This window comes from Ailuropoda melanoleuca, chromosome 11, assembly GCF_002007445.2.
Source record: "Ailuropoda melanoleuca isolate Jingjing chromosome 11, ASM200744v2, whole genome shotgun sequence".
Lineage (NCBI taxonomy): Eukaryota > Metazoa > Chordata > Mammalia > Carnivora > Ursidae > Ailuropoda > Ailuropoda melanoleuca.
Window position 1 is genome coordinate 56,279,244 of NC_048228.1, and position 21,284 is coordinate 56,300,527.

The window sequence follows — 21,284 nt, forward strand, 5'->3', positions numbered from 1 at the left end:
GAAGAGTTTTCTTAATATATCTGAGATTAAAGCTTTCTCTTCATCATTCTTCACTTTTTTCAAATTTTAGATTAGTAGAGGGGTGCCTGGGTGGATCAGTTGATTCTGTCCAACTCTTGATTTCAGCTCAGGTCATGATCTCAGGGTTGTGAGATCAAGCCCCACATTGAGGTCTGCACTGAGCACGGAACCTGCTTAAGAGTCTCTTCTTCTTCCTTTTCCCCTCCCCCCACTCGTGCTGGCTGTCTAAAAAAAATTAGATTGGTAAACAAGTCATATGAAGGTTCATGATCAGATTCACATGATTATTAAGATGTTGATATAAAAACAAGATTTTTTCCCTGCTATGATGTTTTTTGTTTTCTTTTTTCTTTTTATTTACAAATATTACACAAATGTATAATCTATAAATTTTTACAAATCTGTGATGTATGTGTATGATGTAGGACACACGTATAGTTTGAATTGTCAGAATCTCATTTAAAATAACAAAGCATTCCAAATTCTTTTTTTTTGTGATTACTTTTTTCATTTAGTACTACATTTAGTATATGAATATGTTTATATATACATATATGCATAAATATGTATATTAATAACTGTGCATGGACTTTGAAGACCTTGGGAGAAAAAACTAAAGAATAAATACATTCGGAGGCATCACTATACCTACTATTTCATTTTTGATTTACTTTCATGTTCTGCAAAATGGCTTAGTTTGGAATTTACCTTAGTCTAATATAAACTTTGGGCAGAACAGAACTGATTTCCAGATGTATATAAATAATCCCAATAAGTACTATTTATGCTTGAATATCTTCAACTAATTTGAAACATTTATGCTTTAGAGGTCCCTCTGTCCTATATACAATGTAATGAATGTAAGTTCTGTAAACTGAAGTTTTAAAGAATGTGATATTTGTCAGTAAAACAAAACAAAAGCAAAAGTAAGGGAAGAATAATTATTATTTTCTATTTAAGCAATGTTGTTTTGCCTCATGTCTTCTATTTTTCTGTTATTTATGGTGATTTTCTTTTCTATACTGTTTATTGTAATACTCAATGCTTCCCTTCTCTAAATCAGAAGACACACAAGATCATGAAAAATTCACTATGTGTCTTTAGTAGACTATTATATAGACATTATATATCTTTAATTACTAAACTAAAAAGTCAAATCTAGGGATAAGTTGATATGATTTGTAATCTTACAACTTGGAGAAAAGTCTAGAGTTTTCTCAACACTCTGTTCAGTAATTACGATTTTTCAGAATCAAAGCTATTTTTAAAAAAATGTGTAACATACTTACACATTATGCAATAATTGGAGAGTCTTGAAAAATATTAAGATTTGGTTGGGGTAAGGTGAGAAGTAGAATTTCAATCTCTGAAGGGAACAGTCGTTATTTTTTAAATATCCATTTTGTCATGATTTATTTCTCAGTAACATTACAGTTTATAATGGTAGCTTTTTAATTTTTTAGTTTGTAAAACTGATAGTTGGTGTTGCCTACATCTAACTAAACAAGAATAAACTCATGTATCTTTCTGACTTTAGTTGTTTAGTGAGCCAGTGTATTCCAAATTGACCGGACTGAAATTTAGACCAATCACATCTCCCTACAGCTTGTCCAGAAATCTTTGTAACTTTTATGGAGAAAGGAAGAGACTAGGATCTAGTTTACAATTCAAATAGGAACTTAAAACCCTCTGAGATTCTTTGTCATCTTCCCTGAGCTGGGCTTAACATCCGTGTGAGCTGGAGACAATTGAGAGCCTTGGACAGTATCATGTGATGGGGTCACGGGTAGCCACTGTAGCTTTGGTTCTGGGCTTCCAGGAAAACTAGAAAGTTCTCGTTACCTTAGTGTTTAAGGTTTCCCAATAATTAAATCTCTAGAACAATGCCTTCAGGACAAGTGCTAGATATTTAGAAATACTAATGTTTATTGACTGACTGATTGATGCCATGTTAAGACCAGAAAGTACTTAGTAAGCATTTAGTTATGACAGTTTTAACTGCGTATAACTTGAACCATGCTATAGAGTTCCTTTATATGACTAAAACACCTGAAAATTCAATCTGGGCAACAAAATAAATAAAATAGTACTAGATTATAACCCACTGTACAAAATAAATATCCATGAATCCATGCTGATATAAATTAATTGAAAAAATAATTAAGTGTGGGAACATATACAAATACGCCATACAGAAGAATTCCAGCTATGTATAACTCCCCATTCCATCCCTTAAGTGTAGGACTCAATAGTGACTTCCTTCAAAAGAGTATGGAAAGGATGAAGGCCAGAGTGAGGAGGGAAGAGTAACTTTACAGTGGGGAAACCTAGCAAATACTAGCTCAGCCAGTTGATCAAGGTTAACATTTTCAATGATAAGACATATTCATAGAAATACCCTTGGTATATGATGAAAATGTCTCTTAACCTTGCTGATCTTTTCCCAAAAAACCTACAATCATTGTATAACCATAGAAAAAAACATTAGATAAAACCAAACTGAAGGAAGAACAATACAAAAAATACCTGACCAGGACCCTTCAGTTTTATCAAGGTCATCAAGAACAGAGAAAATCTGAGAATCTTGTCATAGTCAAGAGGAGTCTAAAGACACATGACTCCTAAGTATAACGTGGTACCCTAGACGTGATCCTGGGACAAGAAAATAAATTCAACTAACATTTATAAAATTCTGTTGAAGAATGTCCTTTTGTAAATAATAATGATTCAACTTTGACTCATTAATATGTAACAAATGTACCATGGAAGCATAAGAGTTTAAAAAGAGGGGGAAATGAATGCTGAACATACAGAAACTCTTTGGAGTTCTTTTTTTTCTGCAACTATTTTTTTTCTTTCTTTTTTTTTTTTAAGTTTTTATTTATTTATTCGACAGAGACAGCCAGCCAGCAAGAGAGGGAACACAAGCAGGGGGAGTGGGAGAGGAAGAAGCAGGCTCATAGCAGAGGAGCCTGATGTGGGGCTCGATCCCACAACTCCGGGATCACGCCCTGAGCCGAAGGCAGATGCTTAACCGCTGTGCCACCGAGGCGCTCCTATTTTTTTTTCTGTAAAAGTCCAGATAGTAAATATTTCCAACTTGCTGACTATATGGCCATCATTGCAACTCTTCAACTCTGTCATTGTAACTTGAAGGCAGCCATAGACAACAACACATAAACGAATGAGTGTGTCATTTTGTTAAAATAAAATTTACTTACAAAAACAAATGGAAATGTAGATTTGGCCTGAGGGCCATAGTTTGCCAGGCTCTCTAGAAAATAATTTTTCTTTCTCCCATTTTTAGAAGTGTAGAGACACCTTCCATTTTTAGAAAGCTTAGGAATGCACCAAATGGTATATTTTATCCATAACTTACTTCCTCTTTGTTGATTGTCTTTCAAAATATCTTCATAACCACATTGCTAGAAGCAAGTGTCTTTTAGCTTATATTAAGTATGCAAGTATATTAAGACAAGTGTTGTAAATTAAAATCTTTATCTAATCTCAACCAAAATTAAACATCACATTGTTAAAAATACCAGTACTTTAATTAGAAAGAGTACTATAGAGATTTTTGCTATTCCTTTTAATCCCAAATTTAAAAAAAAAAAAAGCTCCTCCACCATCAACAACAAATATGTCTCTTTCCTTAAAAATCTGAATTTTCCTTTACCACGGATGAACAGTCTTTGGTATCTGAGTAATGCCAACCTCTCTACTTGTGCACTGAATTCTTCAACTGTCATCTATTCTAGCAATTGATATTCTCCTCTGTAACCTCATTATTTTCTCTTCCTGCATGATCAATTCCCATCAGCAAAAATGTTGGAATATCTTAAAACAAAACAAATATTTGCATCAAGTATCCTCCAGACAGTCCTACATTTTTCTGTTCTCTTTTACATTGAAAGCATTTGAGAATTATCTATAATCACTGTATTCAGTTTTTCATTTACTCTTCTCCTACTGTGTTTTTTTCTGAATGTTTCATTAAATTATTTTACTAAGCAATTACAAAGAACATACATATTCATACACACATATGCATTTGTATAAATATATATATATTTATTTCTAATTCTAGTATATATACTATAAAAAATACAAGTTTATATCAATACTTACAATTTCAATCCAAAACCTCAAGAATACTGCCTACCTTCTTATTTTCCAAAATTGTATATTTGTTCCATCTTTAATGTACTTGTTTGTTTGCTCAGTTCCCCCAACCCCATGATCATGCTGGCCACCTTCTCTGTCCTTCCCCCTACTTGGCCTCTGGCCTCACTGTCACTTTCTCATTCTCCAAGCATGCTGTTGCCTGCTGGACCCCAGTAGCTTCTTAGCCTTTAGCAATGATACCACTTTCAAGGGAAAAAAATAAATGAAGAATTTGAATACTTCTGTGGCCTAAGGTTTTCAGGATTCATTTAAAACACAGGGTTATACAAGCCTTCCCTGCCAATCCCATCTTTTTCTGGGACCTGGAATCCAACTTTCATATTTCTAAACCCACAGGCTCTCAAAAGCTCTGTTCAGCTTCTCAGTCACCTTTTAGAAAATCAGAAAAAGGCCCATAAGAATAGCAGAGTTTAATTCTGTAGATTCTATTTCTTCCCTATTTTGGCCCAGGATTTTAAAATTTTATCATTAGTTCACCAAAGTAAAATGAACCCAAAGGAAGTGGAAAAACAGAAATAATAAAAACTAAAATCAGAAATAAATGAAATTGAATCCAGGAAAATAACAGAGAAAATTAAAGAAGTCAAAAGCTAGATCTTAAATAAATAACACTGATATTCCTCTAGGAAGAATGGCTAAGATGAAAAGATACAAGATGTAAATCACCAATATCAAGAATGAAAACAGGAGATATCATCACAAATTTTACAACCAATAAAAGAATAATAAGGAAACACTAGAAACAATTTTATGCTCATAAATTTCACAACATAGAAACAAGTGAACAAATTACTCAAAACCCATAAAGTATTAAAGCTCACATAACATGAAATAAATAACCTGAAAAGTCCTCAACCATTTTAAAAATTGAATTTTTAATTAAAATATTCTCAAAAAAGAAATGCCAATTTTCAGATGGTTCAGTGCAGAATTTTACCAAAGATTTAATGAAAAGTTGAGATCAATTTTACATAAGCTCATCCAGGATATAAAAGAGAAGAGAATAATTTCCAACTCATATTATAAAACCAGCATAACCATGATACACATTCCAGATGAAGATAGTACAGAGAAAGAAAACTACAGACCACTATCTTCCATGAACTTACACACAAAATTCCTTACAAAAATGTTAGCAAACCGCATCTAATAATATAAAAGGAATTACACACTGTGCCAAATTGGAATTTTAGTCAGATATGTAAGGCTGTTTGAACACTTGAAAATCAATCAGTATAACCCACTATATTAATAAGCTAGAGAAGAATTATCATATCAATTGATGTAGGAAAAGCATCTGATACACTTCATATGTCTGGTGATGGTAAAAACTCTCAGCAGTTTGGGAACAGAGGAGAACTACATCAACTTGATCCAGAATTTCTAAAAAGAATCTACAGCTAACATCATGCCTAGTTGTTGAAGACTGAATCCTTTCATCTTTTTTTTTTAATTATTATGATGTGTTAGTCATCGTACAGTACATCATTAGTTTTTGATGTAGTGTTCCATGGTTCATTGTTTGTGTATAACACCCAGTGCTCCATGCAATATGTGCCCTCCTTAATACCCACCACCGGGCTAACCCATCCCTCCACCACCTCCCCTCCAAAACCCTCAGTTTGTTTCCCAGAGTCCATAGTCTCTCATGGTTCATCTCACCCTCTGTTTGCCCCCCCTTCATTTTCCCCTTCCTTCTCCTAATGTTCTCCCTGCTGTTCCTTATTTTCCACAAATAAGTGAAACCATATGGTAATTGTGTTTCTCTGCCTGACTTATTTCACTTAGCATAATCTCCTCCAGTTTCATCCATGTTGATGCAAGTGTTGGGTAATCATCCTTTCTGGTGGCTGAGTAATACTCCCTTGTATATATGGACCACATCTTCTTTATCCATTTGTCTGTTGAAGGGTATCTCGGAATCCTTTCATCTTAAAACCAGAAACAAGGCAATAATACCTGTTTTCATCACTTAAGTTCTCAAACCTAATAGAAGTTTTAGACACTGCAATAAGGCAAGAAAAAAAGAAATAAAAATTAAACATATTGTAAAGGAGGAAATAAAGCTGCCATGCTGATAAATGGTGTTGGAAAAACTGCACAGCAACATGCAAAAGGATGAAACTGGACCACTATCCACAGCATACACAAAAACTAATTCAAAGTGAATTAAAAATTTGAACATAAGATCTGAAATCATGAAACTCCTAGAAGAAAATGTAGGCAGTAATCTCCTTGACATCAGTATTGGTGATTATCTTATGGATTTGACATTAAAAGCAAAGGCAACAAAAGCAAAATAAACAAACAGGACTACATCAATCTAAAAAGTTTCTGCATGGCAAGGAAACCATCAACAAAATGCAAAGGCAACCTTCGAAATGGGAAAAAAAATATTTGGAAATCATATATCTGATAAAAACTAATACCCAAAATATCCATGGTCAAAAAACAGACAATTTGATTTAAAAATGGGCAGAGGATCTGAATAGACATTTTTCCAGTGAACACATACACTTGGCTAACAGCTTTATGAAACAGTACCTACTATTAATCAGCAAAGTGCAAATCAAAACCACAACGAGATATCACCTCACATTTGTTAGAACGGCTTTTGCCAAAAGAACAAGAAATAGCAAGTATTGGTGGAGGACGTGCAGTAAAAGGAACACTTATACACTTTTGTGGGATGTAAACTGGTGCAGCCATTATGCAAAACAGTATGGAGTTTTTGAGGAAATTCAAAAACTTGAGTTTTTTTGATCCAGCAACTCTACTTTTGGGTATTTATTTAAAGATAATAAAAACACTAACTCAGAAAGTATCTACACCCCCATGTTCACTGCAACATTATTTTTAATAACCAAGCTAAGGAAACAACCTAAGTGTTCATGGATGGATGAATGGATAAAGAAAATGTGGATATCTTAAATTTATATATATTATATATATTTTTTAAATTTTTTAAAATTTAATTAAATTAGTATAATTTATCTAGAAATTATTATTCCTGTTGGGCAGGAAAGTATTCTCCTTCCATAAGCAAAGTAGAGGATAGTGAATATTTGCCCACATTAATATAGTCAACTCCCATGGTCTTCTCTCCCCTTTTTACAGCCTTTTATTACCAAAACTGTTGACATTGATTTGATATCCTACAGGAAGAATTTCATAGTGAAGAGTTCAAGCATTTCCCAGTTTTGCTCTTAAGCCCCTGCCACACTTAAAGCTCAGTCAGTTATTTATTTTCTTCTGGTGAAAATGCTGAATTCATCACATAACGCTGACTTCATCACATAAAGGCCTGTGAAATTCCCAATACTATACTTTACCATACCATATCTTAACCATACCATACCTTACCGTACCTTATCATACCATAACTTATCATAAATACCTTGCTCCATACCTTAAAGATCATCCAGAGTACATACTACAATCATACTAACATAGGTATGAGAAACCAGAGATTTAAGCTTTCAGATATCTTGTCTTAAGTTTCAGTCTTGTCCAAGAGGGCAGGGTAGGATGAAATCCACTGATGTGTTACCACTATCCCTCAAACACTTATAGTTTCATGCTTTGTATAATTCATCTTTAGACTAAAGCATGTCTTTACATTTATTTCATCATGATTTATGTCTGTATATGTTTTGTGTATAGTCACAGAGATGTTATATATAGTCATATATATGTATATGTACACATTTATATATGCATACATGCACAAAGTTCTGCAAATTTGTAAAATTTATTCCTAAACAATATTTCTTTATGAAATGTATCCCTGCAGAAAAGAAAATTTAAAATATTGTTTCAGCAATCAAATTGACAATGGTTTTTAGACAAATAATAATTAGAGTTTGGGAAAATAGACCCTCTGAAAAGTGGAGCAAGTTTACCATGCTGGATATCTTTGGTTTATCCCTCCAGATTCCATCCTGTTATCTGCCCTGGGAGGCTATGTGTATGGATTACATCAAGAAGATGCTGGGCTCTCTGGTTTGTATTTGGCAGGAGATCTGAGGGAGGAAGGAGAATGAAGTTAAGTTGATTATTTCCCTGGGTTTTTCCTATGACATCAAATTAAATGGGCTGCATATTTCTTATCAAACTAACTTGAAGGGTCTCATCACTTAATTCCCTTCTTTTCATTAATGACACATTTTCCTCAGCAACATCTAGTGACCCTAAACCCTGAATCCCTAAATTACAATTTTTCTAGAACATAAACCTCCAATCTCTTTCAAGGGACATAACTGGAGACATGATAAGAACCTGAGGATCATTTTCTACCTGCAAAGCCTACAGGAAGGCAAACTAGAAATATTTTTCCCTGTTTTTCAGACTAATCTATGAAAAGTATCTAATTGTCTCCAGTTGTTTTGCCTTCCTGTAATTCCATAGCAGTGTGACACTCAGGTTGTTTCTTAGTTTCTTCCCTGAAACCCACTACAATATAAAATCTCAAGATTTTTCCACTAGAGTCAAAGATACTGTTTGGGATGTTCACAGAGGATGATAATATATCTTTATACTTTGCATCTTTATACTTAATTACATCTTTATACTTCGTTGAATGAGAGGTTTCAACTTCAAATTCCGTTTTTGTACAGATTGATAAACTCACAGATTTAAAAACTTTGCCTTTTGTCAGCAGCACAATATAAAGACCTAGAGCCAAAAGGAACCATAGTTTAATCATATGGAAAATGGCAAGAGTTTCAAACCAGTTTTTTTCTATTTTGAAGCAGAGTTTTTACACAGTCACCACTATTACCAGGCAGCTTAAAAATGATCTACAGATCTGCCTCTGGATAGTGCAGGCGTCATTTAAGGAACAAATATACTACAAATTTTCTTGGCTCCACATGCGTTTTCCTTTGCTCCTACACAGGGACCATGTTCTTGCTGGTCTAACTTGCCCATGTAATTCTAGAGGTACAGATAAATCACCTTTAAGTGAGGGTTTCTATAAGAACGCTGGAGCCATGAAACAGCACGTGTCTGTTTTGTGTGGCTTTTACAGTTGAAATCAGAAGCAAAAGTAAAATAAAGAGCCTCCATTTACTACACGTAATTATCGGATAGCAGTTAATTCCGGATGCCAGGCTTAGGAGATTTCCATGGGCTCTTTGTTTCAATCTACCACCACAAGTAACAACAAAAAGCCTTCCTTAAGCATTTAATACTTAAGCCAATAATAGACTGCCTACAGTTAATCATTAACCTCAAACAGCTCTACGGACTTCATCATTTGCCTTCCTAATGCTTAGATCTTGGTTGACTGAACAATATACAGAGGGAAATTTCTAGTAATCAATTCCTGTAGAAACAAAATCTGGACCTCCAGTTCCTCAAGACAGGCATCTGGTAAGTGATTTATCAACTTTGTTTTTAAAGTGCCCCTATTTTGTATAAAACTGAATTTAACAACTGAAAAATCAGAAAATGTGAAGTGGAAAATTCTAGTGTGGATGTTTTGCTATAAAAAGAGAAATATTTGGGGATTCTTAGGTCCAGATTTTCTAGCAGAAACTCACAGGATTATTTTTCATATTTAAAATTGCATTGAGGTAGTCTACTAACTTCAGCTTCATAAAGCTAAAAACTAGTATTTAAGGTTACTAGTCTTCCACCTTCTAGTATTTCTGTTTAGTTGAAAGGAATAGTCTTGTATGGTCCACTGTTAGGCAGAGATACAAGTCAGCTTTTGTGTACTTCTTGAGATTCCCAAAGAATTGTATTGTATAGATACTAGATAAATGCATTTTCCATTGATGACTGCTTTATTTCCTTTATTTAAAAATTATTTGACTACGTAGCATGTTTTTCACTGCAATACATGTATGATCTTTTTTAACTTTAAATTAGAGAACCACTACTGTGATGTGTTCTTTAATTTCTAGAAATTTATTACTTTCTAAAAGGTTTTGAAACAAAATTTGAGCTATGTTTTTTTTTCACATGCACCCTTCTATTGTCACTTTAATGAATAATCTCTTGAGAGAATGGTCTCTTCTATTTCTCTTTGACTTTTACCTTGGATTTATTATGAAAGGGATATTCTAGGAACACCACATCAGTAGAGAAAGTCCTAATGAATGACGAGTTACTTGATACCATTAAATTCTTATTGTAGTAATGAGAATATTTAGCATTATATTTTAACCTCAGACAAAAAAGCTTAATACATTTTAAATCCAAATATTTTAAATTAAGGTAATTTTAGTAAGTTGGACTAACCTAAATTATTAACCTAACCTAAATTAACATTAACCTAAATAATGCCTGTGACCATTCAATACAAGTTTTTCAATGGATAAATGTTTACATCACTATTTTCATTAAAAAGATACAAATATTTTCCTCAGATATATGAAAATTCATAAGCCAATGTTCTGAAAATGTTCCAAGTTATATTTTTACTTTAATGTTATGTAGATTTGTTAGCTATCAACATGTATAAGTCTATACTGAACTTTAAAATCACTACATCCCCCACTGAAATTGCGGATAATGTAGTTGAAGCCTTAGTATCATATGATACCTAAATTTCCAGATGTACTAAAAAAGGTATTTTATGTGGTTTAACAAAAAAAAAAACAAGTTCATTTGTGGTCACATGACTCATTTAGTATCTCCCGATGGTTCAGAGTGTGCAGAGGATATTTTTCAACAACAATTAGACTCTCTGTTTTCTCTGGAATGTGGACAAATTTATATCTTTCTTCACTGCATCTAAGAGCAACTTCCTCTTGTGTTCTGAAACTTGATAGAAATAAACTCAAAAGAGTTTGAAACTGATTTCAAAAGTCAATAGGAACTAGCTTTCCAAAGCTTTTGTGAATTTGCCTAATACTTTCAAGGATCTGTGTCCAGGCAGAACCTAACATGTTCCTGTCTATGCACAAGTGAGCCAAAACCATCTGCTTTTGTGAATAACTGAAGCTTTACTAAGCTTCACAATGTACATGTCACATCACATCTCATAGCACCACATCCTGAGAATAGATTTTAGAGAAGAGGAGGAATGGAGAGAACACTAATATTTCCTAGTGAAAAGAAATTCATTGTTTTGGAGAAGGTTTGGTGACATTCCTCAGATACATTTCTTTAGGTCTGATCCAGTCCACTAGGGCCACTGTGCCCTTGGCAATGTGGATTTAAGGCTTGATCTAACTCCAGTCTTCTCAAGTTAGCAGAAATCAATGCTTTCAGACTATATAAATGTCATTATTCCTCAAAGGCACTGAATTTTGTATCCCAGCCTCCAAAGAAAGTTGTGCTATAAAAATTACAGTACTTATAGAAGTTGTAGACAGACAAGAAGGAAACATCTTATTTTTTATTTTATTTATTTGTTTATTTATCTATTCATTTGAGAGAGAGAGAGAGCAAGCACAAGCAGTGGGAGCTACAGGCAGAGGGAGAAGAGGACTTCCTGCTGAGCAGGGAGTCCAATGGGAGACTCAATCCCAGGACCCTGGGATCATGACCTGAGCTGAAAGTAGACATTTAACTGACTGAACCACCCAGAAGAGGAAGGAAAGATTTTAAAGGAGAATGATGAAATACTTCTGTTAACAAAAGTGCTCAAATTTTTTTAAACATTAAAACAGAAAAAACATGTGTGTGTATGTGTGTGTATACATATACACATATATCAGTATATACACACATATATATATACACCAATATTTCAATTCTCACACATATATATCAATTTTTTAAAGGATGAGTTAAGAAACAGATAACAGATATAGGCCAAACCCCCCCCCAAAAGTAACAATACTATTGTCTCATAAGATAGGAATCAAAACAAAATGATCAAGTGTTAGGTCAATCTATGATAATAAATATCATATTCCATAATAAACACAATCATAATTCTATATTTTAGAGAGCATATTTTCAAAATAAAAAGAAAAACTCATATACTGCATATGTTAAAAGTTTTGACAGAAATTGATAGAAACATGTACAGAGGGGGGCGCCTGGGTGGCTCAGTCGTTAAGTGTCTGCCTTCTGCTCAGGGTGTGATCCCGGCATTCTGGGATCGAGCCCCACACCAGGCTCCTCCGCTGGGAGCCTGCTTCTTCCTCTCCCACTCTCCCTGCTTGTGTTCCCTCTCTTGCTGGCTGTCTCTCTCTGTCAAATAGATAAATAAAATCTTAAAAAAAAAAAAAACAACCATGTACAGAGGGAAATCTTACATAATATGAATCTATCTGATAGATTGTTTAAAAAAGATTTTGAAGATTTAAAAATATATTGATATTGAATTTATTTGTACATATGCATATATAAATACACACATTTTTACTTATACTACCAATAGGTAACAAAACTTTCAACAAAATGATCATTTATTGACACAAAATCAAAATCAGATGTAAAATACAAAATTTATGATGTTTACATTCTCTAGACCAGCAAATTAACATAGAGAATATAATTAAAAATTGTTGTAAAATGCAAAAAATTAAATTATCAAATCAAATACATTTTCTTTAAAATAATCTATTGGGTTAGCAGTTATCATTTAATTAAATACAAATTATACAGTAAACAATAAAAACTGAAAATTATTAAAGTCTCTGGGCTTTGGCCAAAACTGACCAGGGACAAATTCAAAACTTTAAATGCTTTCATATTAAATTAAAGGAAAAAAAAAAACCTAATTATTCAACTGAAAAACAAAAAACAAAAAAAAAGGAACAGGATGGTCTTCAGAATCCATAAAATTGGTTATGATTTTTTCTGAGTACAGATGATACATAGTGTTGCATTAATTTCAGGTGTACAACTCAGTGATTTGACAAGTTTATACATTATGTTCTGTTCACCACAAGTGTAGCTACAAGCTGTCCTGTTACATCACTATCAAAATATCATTGCCTGCTCCTTATGCTATGCCTTTAACTCCCATGATATACTCATTCCATATCTAGAAGCCTGTTTCTCCCTTGCCCTTTCACCATTTTGCCCAACCCCACACCCCTCCCTCTGGCAACCATCAGTTTGTTCTCTGTATTTATAGTTCTGATTCTGCCTTCTGTTTTTTTACTCTTCTCCTTTTCTTTTTTTTAGTTTCCACTTATGAGTGGAATCATACGGTATTCTCTGACTTATTTCACTTAGCATAATACACTCTAGGTCCACCCACGTTCTCTAAAATGGCATAATCTCATCCTTTTTTATGGCTGAGAAATATTCCACATCTTCTTTATCCATTTGTCTATTGATGGACACTTAGGTTGCTTCCATATTTTGGCTATTGTAAATAATGTTGCACTAAACATAGGGTAAACATACATATTTTCAAACTGGTGTTTTCATTTTCTTTGGGAAAATACCCATTATCAGAATTATTGGATCATATGGTATGCCTATTTTTAATTTTTTGAGGAAACTCCATACGGTTTTCCACACTGGTTGTACCAATATACATTCCCACCAACAATGCACAAAGGTTCCTTTTCTCCACATCCTCACCAACACTTGTTTCTTGTCATTTTGATTTTGGCCATTCTAACTAGTGGAAAGTGATAGCTCATTGTGGTTTTGATTTGAATTTGTCCGATGATTAGTGAGGTTGAGCATCTTTTCATGTGTCTGTTAGCCATCTGTATGTCCTCTTTGGAAAAATGTTTACTCAGGTCTTCTGCCCATCTTTTAACCAGTTAGTTTATGGTTTTGGTATTGAGTTGTATAAATTAGTTATATATTTTGGATATTAACCCCTTATTGGATATATCATTTGCAAATATCCTCTTTCATTCGGTACATTGCCTTTCTGTTTTGTTGATGGTTTTCCTTGCTGTGCAACAGCTTTTTAGTTTGATGTAGTCCCAATAGTTTGTTTTGGATTTATTTCCTCTGCCTTAAGAGACATATCTAGAAAAATGTTATGCTGATGTCAGAGAAATTACTGCCCGTGGTTATGATTCTTTATTTCACTACGTACATGTTGCTTGACTTTGGGAATTGCTTAGAATACCTTCAAGTTTCAGTTTCCTTTACTGAAAGACAGGGTTAAATAATATCTATCTCAAATACTGCTATAGAGGTAAATTATTATTAGTTATTTTTATTGTTAGTATTTATTGATTTTTACTCTGTGTCAAGCATTGTTCCAAGTACTTTACTTATTTAATTCTCTCATTTTTTAAGATTTCATTTATTTATTTAAGAAAGAGAGAGAGAGAAACCAGGAGCAGGGGAGGGCTGGGGGCAGCAGGCAGAGGGAGAAGCAGACTCCCAGGGAGTCTGATGACAAGGGACTTAATCCCAGGACCCTAGGATCATGACCTGAGACGAAGGCAGATAGTCAACCAACTGAGCCACCCAGGTGCCCTACTTATTTAATTCTTATGACTATTCAACATGGTGGGATGTAAAATAATTCCTATTTTACAGATGAGGGTAATCTGGCAAAGAAAATTTACAAAAATTATTCAAAATCACACTTGAAAGGTCCTTTTGAAAACTGGCTCCAATCCATTGTAGGAGCTCCTTAAATGTTTCTTTCTTTGCCTTCTCCCATCTGCTCTTGCCTACTTTTGATCTTACAAAACAGGAAACTTGTTCAACTCTCTAACCAACTCTGCAGATACTGAATTTCTCTGCAGGAGAAATCCAAATCTTCTACTTTTCAGGTAAAATCATACAGCACCATGGTGACAGAAAAACCAAATTTTAAAGAAAGAAACAAAGACAAAATAGAGGCAAAGAAAAAAAACAACCCATATACAAACACACACAAAACAATTACATTTTTAAGGAAGATACATGTTTGTTATCCTATTCCTAACATTTCATTTAGGCTTACAAACAAGCTGGCCTCATTATAAAGCAGAGTTGTTTATGCTTTCAGGAACTGAGACGATGACTTCACAAATCTCTTCCATTGCTATGGTAGTGGAGAGCTGTTTTCTGGATTTTATTAGGCCCTGGGGATCCCAAATGGAGAAGAGTATAATTAACTCTTCACCATCAAATACTCACTAATATTAAAAGATCCTGGCAATAAGGGAGTGCCTGGTACTTCCTGCCTATGTACAAAGAGTTGCCTAAGGATATCAAGTAATAGGGTTTATCTAACTTGGGAATATCTGCATGAGGTGGAGGAGACAGGCAGGTGCAATTATCTCCACATAAAGGCTAAAGTTGCCAAGCACTTTTAGGGTTGATGACTTGTTCAAGACTGATTATAAAGCATAGATTAAATATAAAAACTTCAGCCCATAATCTTTTTTTATGGGACTGAATCAAGGATAGAGAACAGTTCTCCAGGTGAAAGAGAATTTTTTTTTTTCTGATTTGAGTCAGGGTTGAAATTTTTCAAAAAGGATGAATTTTGAGATTATATTGATAATGGTGATAATATGATAACCCTTTTAGAAATACATGCCAGACAGCATATGGCATTTTCATACACTTTAAATTGTTTCATTTGTGAGATTTTTTTCAAGTTCTATTTAAATTCCAGTTAGTTTCATTTATGAGATTATAACACTGACAATGACACAATCACAATGATTCTATGAAATGGATGCTATCTGGTCATATGAAATATTCTATGCTCAAAAAATGTTCACTTGCCCAAAGCTACGTAATTGGTAAGTGCTAGATTTTTCTAGCAGTGGCCTTTCCAGCAACAAAGCTGAGTGATTTTACCATTAGATGTGTATTCCCAGGATTTGAAATCTGATTTTACCATATATACATTTTGTATCATAGGGTAAGTTGCTTAAACTCTGAAAATTTCCATTGATAATATGAATTTCAAAGCTATTATTAAGTTGAAATGGAAATATACAATGTGGAAAATTATAATGACTGTGTGCTCATAAATCTTAATATTCTTCATATATTACGCCTTAATGTTAATCCATGTTATCTTAGCAATTTAATTTGATAATATAAAATAAGATCATTTATAAAATACCATGTGTGGGAAAAGAACATGGCCTCATTTGTACAGATACAGCAAGCAAACAAAAAACTATAGTCAAAAGACACATAAGTGGATAATTTCTTACAGAGATAAATTGCCAAGGTCATGTGAGAAATACAGAATACTCTATTATTTTTGAGATATCATAAATGAGAAGTTTTTATAAATGTGCACTTTGAATTTTGATAGAAGTGAAGCAGCATTTTAATTAGTAGTATCTTAACAGAATTTTTTTTAGCAATAAAGGAGGGTTGCGTTAAACATCTCCCTCCTTTCTTGTTTCTACTGTTGTGATGTAAGCGTACATTTTGGTAAGAATATTCATTTTACTTAGAATTGTGTAACGTTAGAGGTGAAACCACCTGGAGTGACCATTTTGTGCATTTCCCACGTTTTTTAGACAGGAAAAACATGGCTCAGAAATATGAGGTGAGTAGCTCGGGGCTCTACTGCTGGTGTAGAGAGAGCTGTGAGTGAGCTGTGCCCAAATGTCTCTCTTCAGGTTCTCAATGCTACACTGCAAAAAGCCCCACAAATACAGCATTTGTATTGTCAAAACAGTTGAGTTTTTACACATTTAAAAAGGATTTAATAAAATCTGTCCCAAAAGGTCAGAATCTGTTGAATATTAAAATACTATCACTTTCCAGGAGAATAATGTATTGATTATTGTGAGTTTAATATTAATTTTTTTATGATTCAGACACAACATATCCTCAGGTACAATATTTCATTATTTTAACTCATGAATGGGCATGAAAGTCAATTGTTTTGTTCAAGTTAACATGGACTAACATTGGCTTCTATCAGTGAGAAGAATATTAAATAGTTCCAAGGGGTTATAATGATCTTCCAGAGGAAGTTATGTTTCAAGAGACATTTTCAGAGAAGTAAACAAAAGAGACCTAAGGGAAACAATCATCTTCTTTCCATATATCCTGAGCTGTCATCAACTCAATTTCTCTCACATAGTAAGTTATATGCAACTCAAAGGTGTCATTCTTTTAATGATTTTTTGGCTCTGATTCGTAACTTGAGGATATTCATTGAAAGCTCTTAGGAGTTTAAAGGTAAGTTAAATTTGCGTGTTTTACAACAAATACTTTTTGCTTGGGGGTTTTTAGGAGTCACGATGCCAACTTAGAATATTAAACTCATGCAAAATCTGAATCAGATTTAGGAAATATTAAAATACACCCATTGATTACTTCACCTTTAATGTACAATCTATAACAGCCAAATATTGTTAAAATCACAAATATTCCAGAAGTTACAAAAAATTGTATATAAATTAAAACATTTCACGATACAGTTTTCATACATGAAACAAAGCTAAAAATGTATATTTTTTCCCTTTAGGAATGGTTCCGAATAAAATTTTATGCAATCAGATAAAATATATGAATAAATGAGAATAAACATTATTAAAACAAATCATAAGCATGATTCAGTTTTTCTAAAAATCATTTTATATGCATTTTAGTAGATGACATCCCTATGTATTTATAAAGTACTTTTATTGTGTGTGAGATATTGAGCAAAAGGGAATACTGTTTTTTCTCTTTTCTACCTAGAATATTCTTCTGTATCTTTAATTACCCGAACCTCATAGTCAAAATCAAATCACACCACTTGTGCTATAGATTAGGTGACCACTTCCACATAATTTGGCACACTTAAATGTCATCTTGTATTAGGAGTTAAGTCTTCAGTGTTTGTACTTAGAAGGTAGTGATAGAATAGCAATTAAGATCACTGGACTGCAGTCAAGACTATCTGGGCTCAAACCCAGTCCTGCCACTTACTGACAGTGTGATCTCTGCAAGTTACTGAAGTTTCTCTATGTTAATTTTGCCCTTGAGAAATGGGTATAATAGGACTTAAAAGATTTTTATGAGGATTAAATAACAAAATACATGCACTAAAAGCAGGGCTGTGTGTGTGTATGTGTGTCCATGTGTGTGTCTGTGTACAGGTGTACAAATGTGTGTGCATTTTGAATAATGATTTAGAATGTAAGCTCCTTGTCGATTGGCTGTATGACCTACTGATACTTCTCAGCACTTAATAACTATAATTACAGTGGCAAGATAAAATAATTTAATCCCTGATTATTCCACCTAGAATATTGCAGAAGCTTTATTTCATTTTAATATACGTTTATTAACATCAATAAAGTAAAAGCTTTGGGATTACATCAAATATATGTTCCAATATTGGGACAATGAATCTAAATTCTAATCAGGGAAACAGACATTGTAAACAGATAATAGCAACACACTGAAATATATAAAAGAGTATCAGTCTATTCAGGATATGGAAATAGAGAAAAGACAGTAATTGATTTTGTCCTTAGGTCACTAGGAAGGCTTCTCAGAGAATGTGAAATTTGTGCAAGGTTTTGAGGAATGAATAGGAGTTTTCCAGATGCACAAGAGAGGAGTATCAGCTCCAAGACAGAAAATGCAGGTGCAATAGCTGGATGTGAGGGGGTGGAGCCATCTATACTGGTGTAGATATAGATACAGAGGTAGAGATACTTTTTTCATTGTCTTGTTGCTGGAGGTTAATGTCCAAGTGAGGAAGAGATAAGCAGAGTCATAGAGATTAAGTGTGAAAATCAGGGAAAAGCTCTTTAAACTTTATCCTTTCGACTTTGGAGTTGTGATTAGGTTATAGAGATCATACTGGTACTTGGCAGGTGGAAGGGGAGGAACTGAGCTTAGAGATAAGAAATTAAAACTAATTTTAAGATCATTGCCACACTACAGGGTGGATGATGAAAAGGACATAAATAAAGGCAAATTTGGGGGCAATCATAGTAATGATAATATTAATAATGGCTACCTCTTACCAAATATATCCCATGTTTTGTCAATATACACATTATATCCATCATCTTATTTCACCATCAAGCTAGCTCTATAAATTAAATAAATCATTACTTCTGTTTTAAGATTAGGAAATTGAAACTTGGGTTTATGATATATCCAGAGTCCAATTGGTAGTACATGACAGATTTGGCATATGAATTCTGAATCTAGAGACCTTACAGTCTAAACCACTAAGCTAGTTCATAAAGAGAAGCTCATTTCACAAGAATACTTGAAAGATAAAAATAATCAGATTTGTGAGCCATCTGCATTTGGGAGCTTCAAGAAGAAGGCAGAATCTAGGATGACTTACAGACTTCTGACTTGAGTGTGGGATGAATGCGGTATCATTAGAATATGAGATACAGAAAGAATCCAGGACAAGGACTGGTTCAGTGGAGAGCCGGGCTAATGAGTTCAACTATGATTACTGAATTTGAAAAAGTTGAAGAACATCTGGGGAACTGAAGAGAACCAATTACAGGACTCCAAAGAAAAACAACACTTCTGGCCTAAGTTGATAGAAATACTCCTTTGGAAAATTGAGAATTAACAAAGAGATAGGATATCAGTCAGAATGTGATAACATGGAAATCAAGAGAGGAGAACTTCAGAAGAATATATGGATTTAATAATTTATATTGTGTTTGATCATTGCAAGGGCATTGGCAAGTTACAAGGAGAATTATACAAATTTCTTTATTTACATTCTTCACTTCTTAACCCTTCCTCACATTTCCATATTAGTTCATTTACAGGATTCCTCTGTTCAAAATCTGAAGTGGCCTTTTGTTTCTTTATTAATTGAATACATACTTGGCATTCCAACATTCACGGCTGTCCACAATAGGGATAATTTTTCAGCCATGTATTTCATTATCCACTAGATAGCAAATTTTATGGAGCGAGAAAGTTTTAGTCTTTTGCCTGGCCAATTTTTGGCACATGGTTGGCACTTACCAGGTATCATTGGAGAAGTCAATGAATGGATGAGACAACTACCTAAACATGTATAATTTTCAGTCAATGTGATCCGCTCATCCTCTCCTGAACATATCTCATACTTTTCTTCTCCTTTACTGTTGTTCATGCTTGCACACTGTCATGAATAATCCTAAAGTCTATGCTCATTAAAATACTACCAAGACCTCACATATTACCTCAAATGTTATTATACCATTCCAGGTCTTTCCTAATGTCCCACATTTGCTGTTTTTCTTTTTTGAATCTTAGTAAAAATTATTTTATGCACTTATATTTAATCAGGTTTGAAATATAAACATTTTTTTTCTTTTTTAAAATGCTTACCTCATTCCATCCTTCCCCACCTTAGCAATGACCTGGAAGATACAGACAAGGCATTATCTTTCCAGGGTCAGAGTAAAGGAAAGGAAAAGGAGAAAAGCTTCATTTTAAAAGTATGAGGTCTTGATTTGTTGTCTTGGGTGGAAGCAGTCTACCTCAATGTCAGCTACTTCTCTTCTTCATCCATTTGATTTAGAGGTCTTCGGTGTCTCTACGGGACCAGGTGACACAAGCAACCTTCTTTAGCTGTGTGATGTGTACCCAAGGCTTAATACCTTTTAGTTTTGTAGCAGTGTCAGTGGTCAGGAGCACTCAGTAAGGTCCTTTCTGATGGGTCTTCCTCTGATGATGTTTCTATAATACCCAGCCATTAGGATCCAGACTATGACCAGCAGGACCCTATGAATTTATATCCAAAAGCCTTCTTCAACCTGCTGATGATAGGCTTGAGCATAAGACATCAGAGACTTATAGTAGCTGTTCATACTAGCCTAAGATGGTGAGGGACCAGCAGGAAGTTGTACACTGAAAGAATTTTAAGACGTTTGTAAGGTTTTTGTTAAGGCTTATATGATTTGTCTAGTGAAGTGGGTTCCTCCATCACTGGAGATCATGCACAGTATACCCCGAGTGGGGAATACACCTTCTAACAGTTTCTTGTGTACAGTGGGGCCATTAGCCTTGCAGCAGGGGAAAGCTTCAGCCCATCTGGGAAACACTCATCCAATAACTAGAGCATATTGATAACCCACACTAAGTGGCAGTTGAATGAAGTTCAGCTGTGGGTGTCCAAAGGGTCCAGAGAGAGGAGTCTGAGGCCTCTGGAGACACAAATTATTTTTCCAGGATTACGGACCTGACAAGTCAGACATTGTCGATAGGCTATTTTTACAGCTTTGCAGAAATCTCTCCAAAAATGTCTGTTTATAATGTGAGTC

The 21,284-nt window shown here is 34.0% G+C and overlaps 1 protein-coding gene across 1 annotated transcript in view; it reads left to right on the forward strand.

Annotated features, from left to right (window-relative positions):
• The first annotated feature begins 9,450 nt into the window (after positions 1-9,450).
• Positions 9,451-21,284, forward strand: part of LOC100468789 (sulfotransferase 1 family member D1) — a 36,975-nt gene continuing 25,141 nt past the window's right edge. The window contains exon 1 of the mRNA XM_011237499.3: positions 9,451-9,579. The gene's annotated coding sequence lies outside the window, so the exon portion shown is untranslated. The remainder of the gene's footprint in view (positions 9,580-21,284) is intronic.